This window comes from Drosophila nasuta, chromosome 2L, assembly GCF_023558535.2.
Source record: "Drosophila nasuta strain 15112-1781.00 chromosome 2L, ASM2355853v1, whole genome shotgun sequence".
In the NCBI taxonomy this organism is placed as follows: Eukaryota; Metazoa; Arthropoda; class Insecta; order Diptera; family Drosophilidae; genus Drosophila; species Drosophila nasuta.
In genome coordinates this window covers 25,153,704-25,167,203 of record NC_083455.1, presented here as the reverse complement: position 1 = coordinate 25,167,203, position 13,500 = coordinate 25,153,704, and the positions used below count along the sequence as shown (strand labels likewise).

The 13,500-nt window shown below is 34.7% G+C and overlaps 1 protein-coding gene across 5 annotated transcripts in view; it reads left to right on the top strand.

The window, feature by feature from the left end:
* Window positions 1-13,500, top strand: part of LOC132786488 (uncharacterized) — a 58,955-nt gene that overhangs the window by 15,571 nt on the left and 29,884 nt on the right. Inside the window, exon 1 of one of the 5 annotated variants that reach the window (XM_060793061.1) lies at window positions 6,638-7,210. The exons of the other annotated variants lie outside the window; for them this stretch is intronic. The gene's annotated coding sequence lies outside the window, so the exon portion shown is untranslated. Of the gene's footprint in view, window positions 1-6,637; window positions 7,211-13,500 lie in introns of those variants that run through there. 5 annotated transcript variants of the gene reach the window in all.

Genomic DNA, 13,500 nt, shown 5'->3' with positions numbered 1-13,500 from the left:
TAATTCAACGTCTCATTTGCATACATTAAAATGTCACATTTTACATGCCGTTTGTGCGTCTCTCGCCCTAAGCCAAAGGCAGCCGCCCGTCAGTTAACGTTAAGAAGTCGTCCTCATTCTCCCTGCTCTCAGGCTCAGCCTCAGCCTGTTACACATAAACTACATTAGCAATTGCTGCCAGTCAGGAAAGCAGCAGGCAGCAGGACGAAGGACGAAGGACCAAAAACAGAGCCAGAGTCAAAGTCTCGACGGCATTGCGGCCATGTAAAAATGGCTTAACGCGCAAATCTTTCAACTAAACATTAATCCTAATGGTTTTCAATTTTTTTCCGCTGCTTTTTTATTTTCTGTTCGGCGTCTCTGTGTCTGTGGCAAGTCAACTTAGAGTGGCACAGCATTTTGGAGGACGGGGGAGGTTCGGCGATTCCTGCTTTGCATGTAAATACGCTCTTTGATATTGCCACGCATTTCGCCTGCAGCCTGATTGCTTCTGACAAGCACACAACAGCAGCAGCAGCAGCATCAGCAGCCGCCTCTTTCATTCTTCTTCGCCCCTCTGCAGCAGCACATTCACAGATTGACTGACTTAAATATGAATTTCAGCGCAATGCAAAAAAGCCAACCCATAAAATTGTGGCCCATTCTCATTAGACTGGCCCATTAATCAGACCCTCTGCCCTTGACTTACTCTCTAAACTTGCCCCAGCACACAGCCACTGAGCAGCTGCTCATCTATGTGTTTCACCACACTGGGCTAATTTCCATCCACAGGCCACAGCAGGCACAGCTCAAGTCTTTAATATGCATCATAAAAGTTAATCATAGCGTGCAGATGCGACTAAGCAAATACCCTGTGAATGTGTGTAGAGGGAATTTCTAAATCAATAAACTAGTTTATCCACATTTGTGTATACAATTTAATATATATAATTGATATTCAAATATACCATATATCGATGGCTATATTTGGTATTAAAATATATATACCACACACAAAATGATATATTTGGTATATCAATATACTATTACATTAAAAATATACTATCCACTGAAAGTTATGTTATGTTTGGTATATCAATGTACTATTATATACAAAATATATGAATTTAATGGAAGGCTATATTTAGTATACAAATATACTATCACATTCAAAATATACCATTTTCATATACAATTTAATATATTAAATCATATATATATGATTGATATTCAAAATACACTATATTTGGTATAAAAACGTACTATTACATTCAAAATATACCATCTCTATATAAAGTTTTATATGTGATTGATATTCAAAATATACGGAATGATATGTTTGGTATAAAAATATACTATTATATTCAAAAATATACCATATACCGAAGTATATATTTGGTATAGAAATTTACCATTACGTTGAAAATATACCATATACTAAAGGTTATATTTGGTATAAAAATATACTATAACAATCCAAATATACTATGTACTGAAGGCTATATTTGGTATTGAAATTTGCCATTACGTTAAAAATATACCAAGTACTAAAGGTTATATTTGGTATAAAAATATACTGTTACAATCAAAATATACCGTATAGCGAAGGCTATATTTGGTATAAAAATATATAAACCACACACAATATTTGGTATATGAATAAACTATTATACACAAAATATTTATATTCATATACCGAATGCTATTTTTGGTATATCACATTCAAAATATACCACTTTCAGAAACATATACCGTAGGCCGTATTTGTTATAAAAATATACTATTACATTCAAAATATACCATAGAGTGCGAAATATGCGACTAGACAGATAGACATAGTTTTATACCCTGCATTATCTGCGAATTAGTCGCAAATGGCAGCTTTATACCCCGTAACGAACGAAAACAGCACAAGCTCTAAAAGCTTTATTCGATTGCAAGTGCAGCGGATTAGTCTAAGCTCGTCAAATGCAAAAACATGTGTTTTGCATTCGCTGTGAAATTATGCAGAAAAAAGGGTATGCTGCACTTTTTTAAAGGTACAACTTTTAGTTTAATTATGTAAGCACTTATTATAAATTCCTAAGTATAGTTTGTGGTAAAGGCTGAAAAGGAACACAGAAATAGTATAGATCAAAAGTGAACTAAAAAATACTTAACAAATATTCCATAATTTATTCATTTATCTGTATGTAAAGTTAAGTACTATAATAATATAAAACTACAAACTTAAATTTAAGGTAGATAATCATACAACTATGTATAAATTTAAAGTCAAGTCTATAACAAATTTACTAAAAAATTCATTTTAAAATATTTTACAGAATTTCCTTTAGTTTTCAATGATGCACAGAATTTTCTAGTTTATCGAAAACTATTTTAATATAAGCAGTTAAAACCTGGGTCATTCTATTTACCCAACAGTTGTTATTTTAAAAGTCAGCCGACCTTATTAGCTTCCCTCTGAATAATGCTGGGTATTTTGACGCTGTAAAGTATGCTACGCTTTTCTATGCAGCGCACACTATCGCATTAAATTGTTGCTGCAAACTGAGCAAAAAGCTCAAGTGGGCTTTTGTTTAAATAAAACTGTGTCGCTTCAATGACACAACGCAAGTGTTTTTGTTTTGATTATCCACACACACACACTCACAGTAGATGATGATAGCTGTCTGATTGCGAGATATGTGCGCACTCACACACACACAAACACACTCGCATCGCGCTGCTTGTGTGACACATAAAAAACATTTGAGCCAACTAAGCTATTGTTGAAGTTTATCTTTTGCATTTGCCAAATGATGTTAACTTGCCTCTTGTCATTGTTCCCATTCCGCTTTTCGTTTTCGTCTTTTTTCGCCTCTCGCTTTTTATTGCATATGTTGTTGATGTTATTGTTGTTTGCTTTGCGTTTGCAATTGACTTTGATGTCGGCAGCAGGTAGCTTAAATACTCATAAATTTCGCTTGTCTCGCTAAGCGAATCAATCAAACTTCATCTAATGTTGCTTTAAATGACAGTTGTGTATTTGATGCTGCTGCAATGATCTGTCAAATATGTTATCAAAATTGCTGAGGCTTCACCAAATAAATGTCATTAGATAAGCGCAGTCATGGCTTAAAGCTGCTGAAGATATGTGCTCCATAAATAATATACTAATTTAGTTTAGTTGAACATCTGCTCGAATTTAGGTCTCTAAAACTTTTAGTTTTCTATTGATTTCTCAACTAATTAGCAGCCACAATAAATTGAAACTTCACAAAACAATTGTTCGCTTTGAAGCCAAGGTCTTGGCACATATTCTTCAATTGTAGTCGAGCACCATAATTTATAAGTGCTTTCCTACAATAATTATTTGGAAAAACTGTGGGGAAAACAGTTTCAATACACCAGAGACACTTTAACACTATCATTAGAGACGCGGCTGACCGCAATTTGTGCACATAAACGAGTATGTAGGGGAGATTTAAAAAAAAAAAATAAAAGCAATTATCTACTATCGAGTATGCTCGACTGTGAGAAAGCTAAATCCTATTTTGGATATAAGCAAAACAGTGTGGTATTATTCTTAAAATATACGACATTTATAAAGAAAGAATACGAAAATATACCGAATGCTGTATGTGGTATAAAAATATACTTTTTTTATATTATAATCATTCCATAGAGTACATAATGAGTGGTATTACTCGTAGAATATACCTAGTTAATATACTCAAAAAATAAAAAAAACAATTAGGAAAACTACTATCGAGTATGCTCGACTTTGAGAAACCCAAAACCCATTTTGGATATAAGCAAAACAGTGTGGTATTATTCTTAAAATATACGACATTTATATAAAAAGAATACTAAAATATACCGAATGATGTATATGGTATAAAAATATACTTTTATATTCGAAATATTCCACCTAGTACATAATTTTCGGTATTATTCGTCAAATATACCAAATTAATATACTCAAAAAATACTACATTACATCAAATAGTATATGTATATTTATATGTATATGTTATTTTATTGCTTACAAAATATACCATAAAGATACAAAATACAATATACGAAAACAATATACCAAAAATACTAAAAATATACCAAAATCGTTTTTGTGTCTCCACATACTATTACATTCAAATATACCATATACTGAAGGTCATATTTGGTATATTAATATACTAATTCATTCAAATTATACCATCGAGTCAAAAATTTACCAGATTTTCAACTAAATTAGCTAAGGCTCGAAAAATGGCCTGACGATCATTGTTATACCATCTTTATGGGGTCGGTTTATAATACCCTTCTACCATCTACCTTCTAGAAAGTGGAGCAGTAAAGAAGAATGAAATTTTACCCCCATAACAGACACTTAATTTTCTTTTGGCGGGGTAAATTGATATGCGTCGTTCCCGAAATTGTAACATTTCAATTAAAAATGATAGCTGTAGCTAAAAGCCAAAAAAGAAAGATATGTAAAAAAGTGAAAGACAAACGGTTGAAAGGCGGAGATGGTGGGATAGAGAGGGGGTTAAGGTCCGACAGCTTGTCTGACCGGACAACGCCCCAAAAAGCAAGCTAAGCAAATTGAAACAAACTGAAACACGTGTGTATGTGTGTTGACTTCTCTATATTTTTTTCGATTTGTATTGAAATCATTAGAGCGCACAGGCCGAAAAATAAAACAGAAAAACGCAAAGTAGGAGACATCCGAAAAGCGGAGAGAGAGAGAGAGAGAGAGAAAGCATTAATGTCTGTGACGAGCAAACAAACGAGCGACGAGCGACTGACGCCTATTAATCATGCAGACTTTCCGTGCCATTAAGCACGAATATTTCAACAGGCCAAAAAGTGAAGGCATTCACCATTTGGACTTTTTGGTATATCATGATATGAGTGCCAAGATAGAGAGACGAGAGAGGGAGAGAGAGAGAGAGACACACACGCGGATATGCAACTAGCCGCAGTGATTAATGAACTGCACGACTGTGGCTATACCCTGTAAAAGAGCAGACATTGAATGCCCTGTGGCGGGGGCGTTTAAAAAGGTTCAAAGTGTAAGCAAATGCCACAAAGTGAAAGGAAAATGAAAAAAAAAGAGCAACACCTAGACCTAAAAGCGAACACAAACATTGCGAGGCACAAACAAAGTAACTGGCCGCATTTGCCCATTTGGCTGCCTAATGGCAAAAATATTGTATTACAACAATTTGTGCAGCTCGAAACCCCCAAAAAAAAAAGAAGGAGAAAAATAAAACGAACAAACATGTAGAAAAAGTGCTGAAAATGAACACACACAGACAGGGGAACGAAGTCAGAGTCGGAAGCAGACCTTTAAAGCGCACTGAACATCAGCCCAAGGGTCGCTAACGATATGGTAAATTTATCAAACAAAAAAAAAAAGGAAATACAAGGGCCAACCGGCAGACGGCAGCAAGTGGCAGGCATAAAATAATCAGCCAGTCGCCACCAGAAATGGTCCGAGAAAGGCCAAATGTTATGGCTAAAAGGCTTTTCAGGTCATGCGACCCAACAGTCAAATTGATTTGATTCCCATCCCACTCTCTCAACGCTCTCTCTTCGCTTCACTCTTCACGTCAAATGCCAAATGATTTTGAAATTTGCACTTGAATATTTTAAATATTTTGTTAAGCAATCATTTTCGACATAATCAATCGCAACTAAGCAAATAGTTTTCACACAAGCTGCGACGCTTAGACCTTAAGACCCATGTTAGCAGCTCACAAAAGCGTAAAAGACAATTCAATCGAAAGTGTATGTGTGTGTGTGTGAGTATGTTACACATTGTTTGTGCTTGCGTGTGTGTGCGCAACTGCTTCAAATATTTTCACTTTTGTCATTTGCTCGAACACATTCCTGAAATTCAAACAAAAAAGCGACAGCCGACGCTCTCGCAAATATGTTAACACACAAGTCAAAGAAAATGAAGCATACTTTTCCGGGCAACTACAAACTCTGCTGCGCTATGCGAGATGGCAGCGTGAAACTGCAAAATCGTGCGAGTAGAGCACTGAATTCACATAGTACTATATATTATAGCACTCACTGGGGCATAGTTGTTCATTAAAGTATAAAATTATGGGGAATAGTTTACTATAAAAGATGGCTATCATATAATAGAAGGTGTATTAGGTAATCAAATATTTTGCTGAGTATTAACTGAAGTCTTTAATGGACTTATTCATTTTTTATAATACAAAAACTAATCTCCACATATAACTTGCAAATACGCTTCTTGGGTAGAGATTGATTGCATAGAAAAACGATTACATAATAAAAGTAAACATATCAGCATGAGAGCTCCACTTGTTAGAATTTGCAATAAAAATAGCATGGGAATTGGAAAATATAAACTATTCTATTCAGCATTTAAATATATATCAAAATATAGTTTGATTTAAAATTCAGCATTTAAGAATTTACAATACAAATTGAATTCTTAAGTATGTCTAAAGTATCAACAGATTGTCATTATACTCGTCTGTAATTCATTTGTTTAAAATTCAGTGAACATAGGAATTGGAAAATAGAAACTGTTTTATTCAGCATTTAAAAATATATCGAAATATAGTTTGATTTAAACGTCAGCATTTAAGAATTTACAATACAAATTGAATTCTTAAGTATGTCTATAATATCAACAGATTGTCACTACGCTCGTCTGTAGTCATTTGTTTAAAATTCAGTGAGCAACTTTAGGTAGCTGACATTTCGTGCACGATTTGGGTTTGTCACGTGAGCAGCGCTGGGTGATAATGGCATCGCCTTTAAATGGCGAAAGGCGAACAAAAGTCAGAAGACTGTCGACAATGGACAGCAGATGAAAGAAGAAGTAAAGGAAGGCAAAGGAATGCCGCGCCCAAACACTACTATCTCGTGTGTGTTCGAGAGACGCACTCAAGCGCGGCTGGCAAGTGCTGGCAAATGGCATCTCGATGTTAGTTTTAGGTGCTTGCAGTGAATTTGGCAATAGACGAGCGCAAATAGAGCAGAAAAATTGCGCCTCCGGCTGTCGCTAGCTTTGGGCCATGAAATGAGAGCAGCAGCAGCGTCAGCGATGGAAACTGAAACTGAAAACTGTAAATGTAACTGTGGGACTGGGCCAGTGAAAGTTGCAGAGAAAGTTTGTTGCAACGGACACAGAGAGAGAGGGAAGGAGAGAGAAGGGGAGAGCACTCGCTGCTGTCCGTTTTGTCGAGTAATTTATTTGGTAAGTGGTAATCAATGGGCCGCTGTCCGGCGTTGCCAGCGTTGAATGGTGATATATAGTGAACGTATGGGTAAAGCCCACAAACTTTCCACCGAATTCTTATCGCGACACCGAAATGAAAATGAAAATGAAAAAAAAGAAAATGTAAAATCCCACGATGTGCTCTTAAAGCTGTAAAGTAGCCGGAGAGGCAGTTTTATGGCTGGCAGTTGAAAGGTCACTGCAGATGGGCGATTTGTGTGTGGCGTGGATTTATGACAACATGCTCAGCATTAGCATTCCAAACATGCTGTTAACATCAGCATTTGCATATGCATACATGTATACAAGTATGTGAGTATGTGTGTGTTATGTATGACTGCCACTCCACATACAAGTACTCAGAGTTGTATTCATTCGAGTGCTTGCATCATATGTGCGAATAATGTGCCACAGCCTGCGGCCATCCAAAAGTATCCATAACAATAAAGCAGCATTAGCAGCTGCCCCAGCAACAATAGCAACTGACAACGGCAACAACAATAACAATAATAACAAAACAAATTTTTAGCTAAATTATGACCATCATTTAAAGTGTTATATTCGCTCTTTTTTCTACATTATTTCCCCCTCTACTTTTGCTTGCCACTTTCTCGTTTTCCATTCATTGTTGTTGTGATCTGACAAAAAAGCAAAGCTCAGCACTAAAATTGTGGCGCAAATTATGCAAAAAGCGAACAACTCTGAAATTATTATAATAAAATGCCAAGCTACAATTTTATAGCAAATGGAAATGTGACGAACAGATGCTCTAAGCAGTTCGGTATTATTCTTAAAATGTACCATATTTATATACTAAAAAGTAAAATATATCGAGTGTTGTATTTGGTATATCGATATATTATTATATAATAACAGCAAAATAGTTCGATGGGCTTAAAATATACCGAATTAATATACCAAAAAATACTACAAATATACCAAATGTTATATTTGGTATATCATATACTATTGCATAATAACAGCAAAATAGTTCGATGGTCTTAAAATATACCGAATTAATATACCAAAAATACTAAAATTATACCGAGTGTTATACTTGGTATATCGATATACTATTGCATAATAACAGCAAAATAGTTCGGTGCTCTCAAAATATACCGAAGTAATATACCAAAACTATTAAAAATATACCGAGTGTTATATTTGGTATATCGATATACTATTGCATAATAACAGCAAAATAGCTAGGTGGTCTTAAAATATACGAATTAATATGCCAAAAAATACTGAAAATATATTAAATGTTATATTTGGTATATTGATATTGCTCTCCATTTTTATATAAAATGAAATATTGTCAATCGCCGAAGAGTTACATGTTTAGGAAAACTGTAGATTAATATAATTTTTGATAAAACTGTAAGAACAAGTTGACAGCCAAGCTACTACTAGAAGTTCTGTAACCATAGAAAATTTCTTTAGTTATTGTTCAGTACATTTCATTAGAAATATGTGTATTATTTAAGGTTAATAATATATTGTCGAGTATTGAAATTCTGCAAAGTTTTCAATTAGTTCACCTTTAGTAATATTAATTTTGGGACTAACTTTAGAAATGATTTTCAACACAACTTTTGAACTAATGCTTAATGATAGTTACCTTCAATATATACTGAAGTTTGGTAGTTTGCTTTCTGATATATAAGTATTCAATAATGTAGACCAAATAATTGCAACTATTTCGATTCAATAGCTAACGAATTACAAGACTTATCTGCACATTCCCGTATTCAATTGCAGAGTATGCATTATTTTACTGGCAAATGCGCAGCACTTGTGTGCAGTTGGTGCCACCGCAGAACTGCCAATTGCCAGCAAACTACATGTGTATGGGTAAAGGAAGAGAATGCCTTGCCAAGTACCCGCATGTGTGTGTGTTGGGTGTGTTGGGTGTGTGTGTGTGCCTTGGCCTGCTATGCAGCTGCTTTCATTATATGGGAGTAATGCCAGTCGACAATTTCAGGCCGAACATTTGGACTATGCGCATTTGTCGCGACTTTTATGCGCTGCCTTCTGCCATTTTTATGAGTTGCTCTCTGTATGTGTGTATGTCGCTGTGTATGTGTGTGTGTGTGAGTGTGGTGTGGCATGATTTTTGGTTTTGTTTGTAGCTTCGCCCACGCTGAACGGAGACAGTCGCTTTGTGAAATTTTAATTGAATTTTTGCATTTTATTATGCGTATTTGCCAGAAAGAGACAGCTAGAGTAAGAGAGAGAGAGAGACAGCGAGTGACAGCTCAAATGATGCAGACACAAACTTTACAGTTGTCAATAGCTTTGACAGCGTTCGCTTGTAATATGCAAAACCCTCAGCGCACTTTATGAGGCCAATGCAGCACTCATACGCCACGTTGGCCGCCTGTCAAAGAGCCAAACACACACACAGACTCGCAATTCGAGCTCATCCAGTGACAACTACTTTTCGGCTTTACATTATATGCGGCGACCCCATTGCAACTTATTCAGTTATTCACATATATTCGTATTCACATTCACATTCACCCACTCTGCACAACATATTCAATTTTTGATGCTGTATTGCGTAGGTTTTGCGGCTGCGCTTGCTCTTTTTTTCTTTATATATTTATTTTTAATTTTATGGATTATTCCGAAAGGAGGGAAAGTTGGCATTTTTAATGCAATTTTAATATGCGCGCGCAGCTTAATTAAATATTTAACATTGCATGCAATTGAAACTGCGAAACTCGACTGTCTGTTGATTTATCATCGTCGACTGACTTTTTGCCCCGAATCGTCTGCGAAAAGTTAATTATCAATAATATTTGCGCGCATCACTTAATAAATTAAGTAAATTTCATTAACTGCGAGTTGCCTTTGACTTCTTTTGCCGATGTCGATGACGTGCAAAGTCGAAAGTGAAAATGAAAATGTTTACTATAATTATTGCATTAAAAGAAATGCGCATTTTAAGTGCAAATCCATCTGATATGCGTATGCTTAATGCTGGCAATTGACGGCGGTGAAAATCATAATTAAAATGTCTTTTCAAAGCGAAAGAATGCTTTATATTTTTCCACCGTTAAGAGTTTTTATTTTATAAGGAAATAAAGTAAAAATTCAGGAAACTTTTCAGGAAAATAATTTAAATAGAAGTTAAATACTTTTAATACTTTAGTTTAATACTTGTGATTAAAATATAATTGAAGATATTTATTCAAATCCAAGCCAAAAGTTTGCTTATACAATATTATGGTAAATTTAAAAGTTTGTCTAATAATTACCCGAAATAAATCGCATTGAAAACAAAACTCGTAAAGTGCTTAAAGCTGCAACTATCATATATTTTCGCAGCTGTGCTTTCAGTTCGCCTAAATGCCTTTTGCCATTGCACAACTTTTATCGAACACTTGAGAAAGTGTTTTACACATAAAGCGGCTTTCATTAGTCGACGAAAGTTGACATTGCTTGTGAGTTTTGCAGAAAGGTCAATGTTTAGTTAGTTATTCGTATATCAAACAGAGAAGAGAAAACTCGGTAAATCGGCGCTGTTAAGTGCCATTGGGTCTTAAATTTCAGTTAAGCCTTTAAGTAAATTATGGGCTAATGGCTTGCAAACACAGAGCAAGCACAGGAAGATCTTCCGACAGATACTTCGAGATACTCGAGACTGTTGAGACAGACATAAAATCGAACGGAACGGAACGGTGCCAAGATGTGGCACTCCAGTAAAGTAATCACAACATTTGATTGATTGAAATCAATTTCCCGTCAAAGGCATTCGATGTGTGTGTGTGTGTGTGTGCGTGTGTGTTTGTCTATGCATATTTACTTAAACTTCATTTCATTCATGCTCGGTCTCTCTGTGTGTGGGTTTAGATTGTGCCGATAAACGACGATACGCTTGAAATCAAGCTAGAGTCTTGTTCCTCCTACGATGTGTGTCATCAAAAGCAAAAGCTGCCAAGAGCAGAGACAAGCGACAACTCAGAGAGAAAAAGAGAGAGCAAAGTCTTGTGTCCCGCTTCTTTATTCCGCGAAATTAATTTCAAATGAGTGACGCCAAAAAATAAAGAATCATATGAATAATAAATGAAATGCATTTGCGTGGAAAACTCAAAAGCAACAAACGACATTCCACTGCTATTTTTTTTGTTTTTTGGTTTTAGCTGCTCTTGTCTAGTCTTTAAGTTGCCCAATCCTAAATCGCATTCCTCACAGACAAAACAAAATATGTAGAAGGGGGGAAAACAACACAAAATACGTGGTTGGGATTTTTATAACCAAATCAGGACTCTGGGGCTGCGCTCTAACCGAGTGGCTGTGGCCCCAATTTTGGCGCATTGTTTTCTCTCCTTCTCTGTTGTTCTCTGTTCTCTGTTGCCAACAAACTCCAGATGCTTTTTGGCATTGCTTTTTATTGTTTTTTATGATCATTTGTATTCATCAATTTTGTATTGATTCAACGCTCTCGTCTCTCGGCTCCCCTGCCAAGCAATCCCATTCTCTCAGTGAAAGGATAAATACATACATACGTATACGTATTTATATATATTACGTATACGTAGAATTTCTTGGCAAAAGGCAATGAATTCTGATGTCTTGACTCCACTCGTTGGCTGGCTCGCAGTGCCTTTTGCCAATTCGCAAACAGCATCTTACGAATTTATGAGCTATAAAAACAGCTGCTGAGCTTCTTTCCCCCTTCCCCATCCCTTTCGCCTTCCCCTCTTCGCATCTCGGGCAAATCATCAAAAGACGGGGAAAAAAATAAAGCTAGGGGCAACATCGGGCAAACCAAACAACAACGGGCAAAACGTAAAGTGGGCCAGTTTTTTGATTACTTTTGTTATTGTTTTTATGCTTTTCGCATATTTGTTGATTTTATGCTTCTTTATATTTTAATTATGCGCCAAATGGATGATAAACATAAATAAAATGCTTATATCTTGCCATTATTGTCTATGGTTACATTTCGCAACGCCAAAGTGTCGGAATTGATTTTCAAATCCAACGATTTGAATAGAAATGAGTATAAATATAGATTTTCTTGAAGAATTCGTTGCAGCTATTTATAGATTTGCTATCTCTGAGTTATTTCTCATACAATTATATGAATATGACTTTATATAAATATTTCATTTTTTTTTGTGCAGCAATTATATAATTATTTTGCATTTTGCCTTTCTTTTGGCATCAGCTGCAAAGAGTTTATAATTATTTATTAACGATTGCTTTTTTCACACTGTTGCTGAATTTGTAGCTTTGGCACTCATGTTGAATTTGATTCTTATAAATGTTCTATATTGATTAGTTTTTTGCAGTAGTTAATACATTTAGTATATCTCCTTAACTTTATTAACTTGCCTCTTCCTTTTGGCATCAGTTTCTTTGTCTTAATTCATCTATAACATTTTTCAAACATTAAAAAAACTTTCGGCATTTTAAAGTAAAGAGTTTTCAAATATTTAACAAACATTTGTCTTTTCAGAGTATAAAATATGTTTTTTTTATTTTATTTATTTATTTATTTAAAGGAATTTTTTTCCTACAATTGCATTTTACGTATTAGTTATTTGATGTGGAATCTGTTTTCATTTCCTAATACATTTATATCAAATTTTTGTGTGCAAGGATATTAAAATTCATCGTTTTGTCTTCTTTTTGACATCAAATAGAGTCTGTATCAGCTCGGGATTTATTATTGATATTTAAAATAACTCTTCGACATTTAAAGTGCAGAATTTTCAATTCTTCAACAACAAAAACAATTGCGGTTCATACTGCTTCAAAGTTTAATATTTTTACTTACAATTTTTATTTAAACTTGTTCGTTGCTGTCTAAGTTTTAGGAAAAGAATGAGTGTGAATTTCTTAAAATATTTATATCACTTTGACTATTTTATGAATACTGCATTTTCGTGTGCGAACATTATATATTTATTTTCACTCCTGACATTCTACTTTCGTTAAATATTAGTGTATATTCATTATTGATATTTCATACATTTCTTAGAAATTTCAATTTCTTTAACAACAATTGCCCAACTCGTTCATCTTTTATAGTTTCCATTTTGACTCCCATTTATTGTCATTACTATTTCACTATAAATCACTCTTGACGTTCTATTTTCTTTCGTTAAATAAACTTTGCATCAGTGTAGATTCATTATTGATATTTCATTTATTTCTTAGAAATGTTAACAACAACAATTGCTCAACTCGTTCATATTTTATAGTTTCCATTCTGACTCTCATTTATTGTCATTACTATTTCACTATAAATTTGA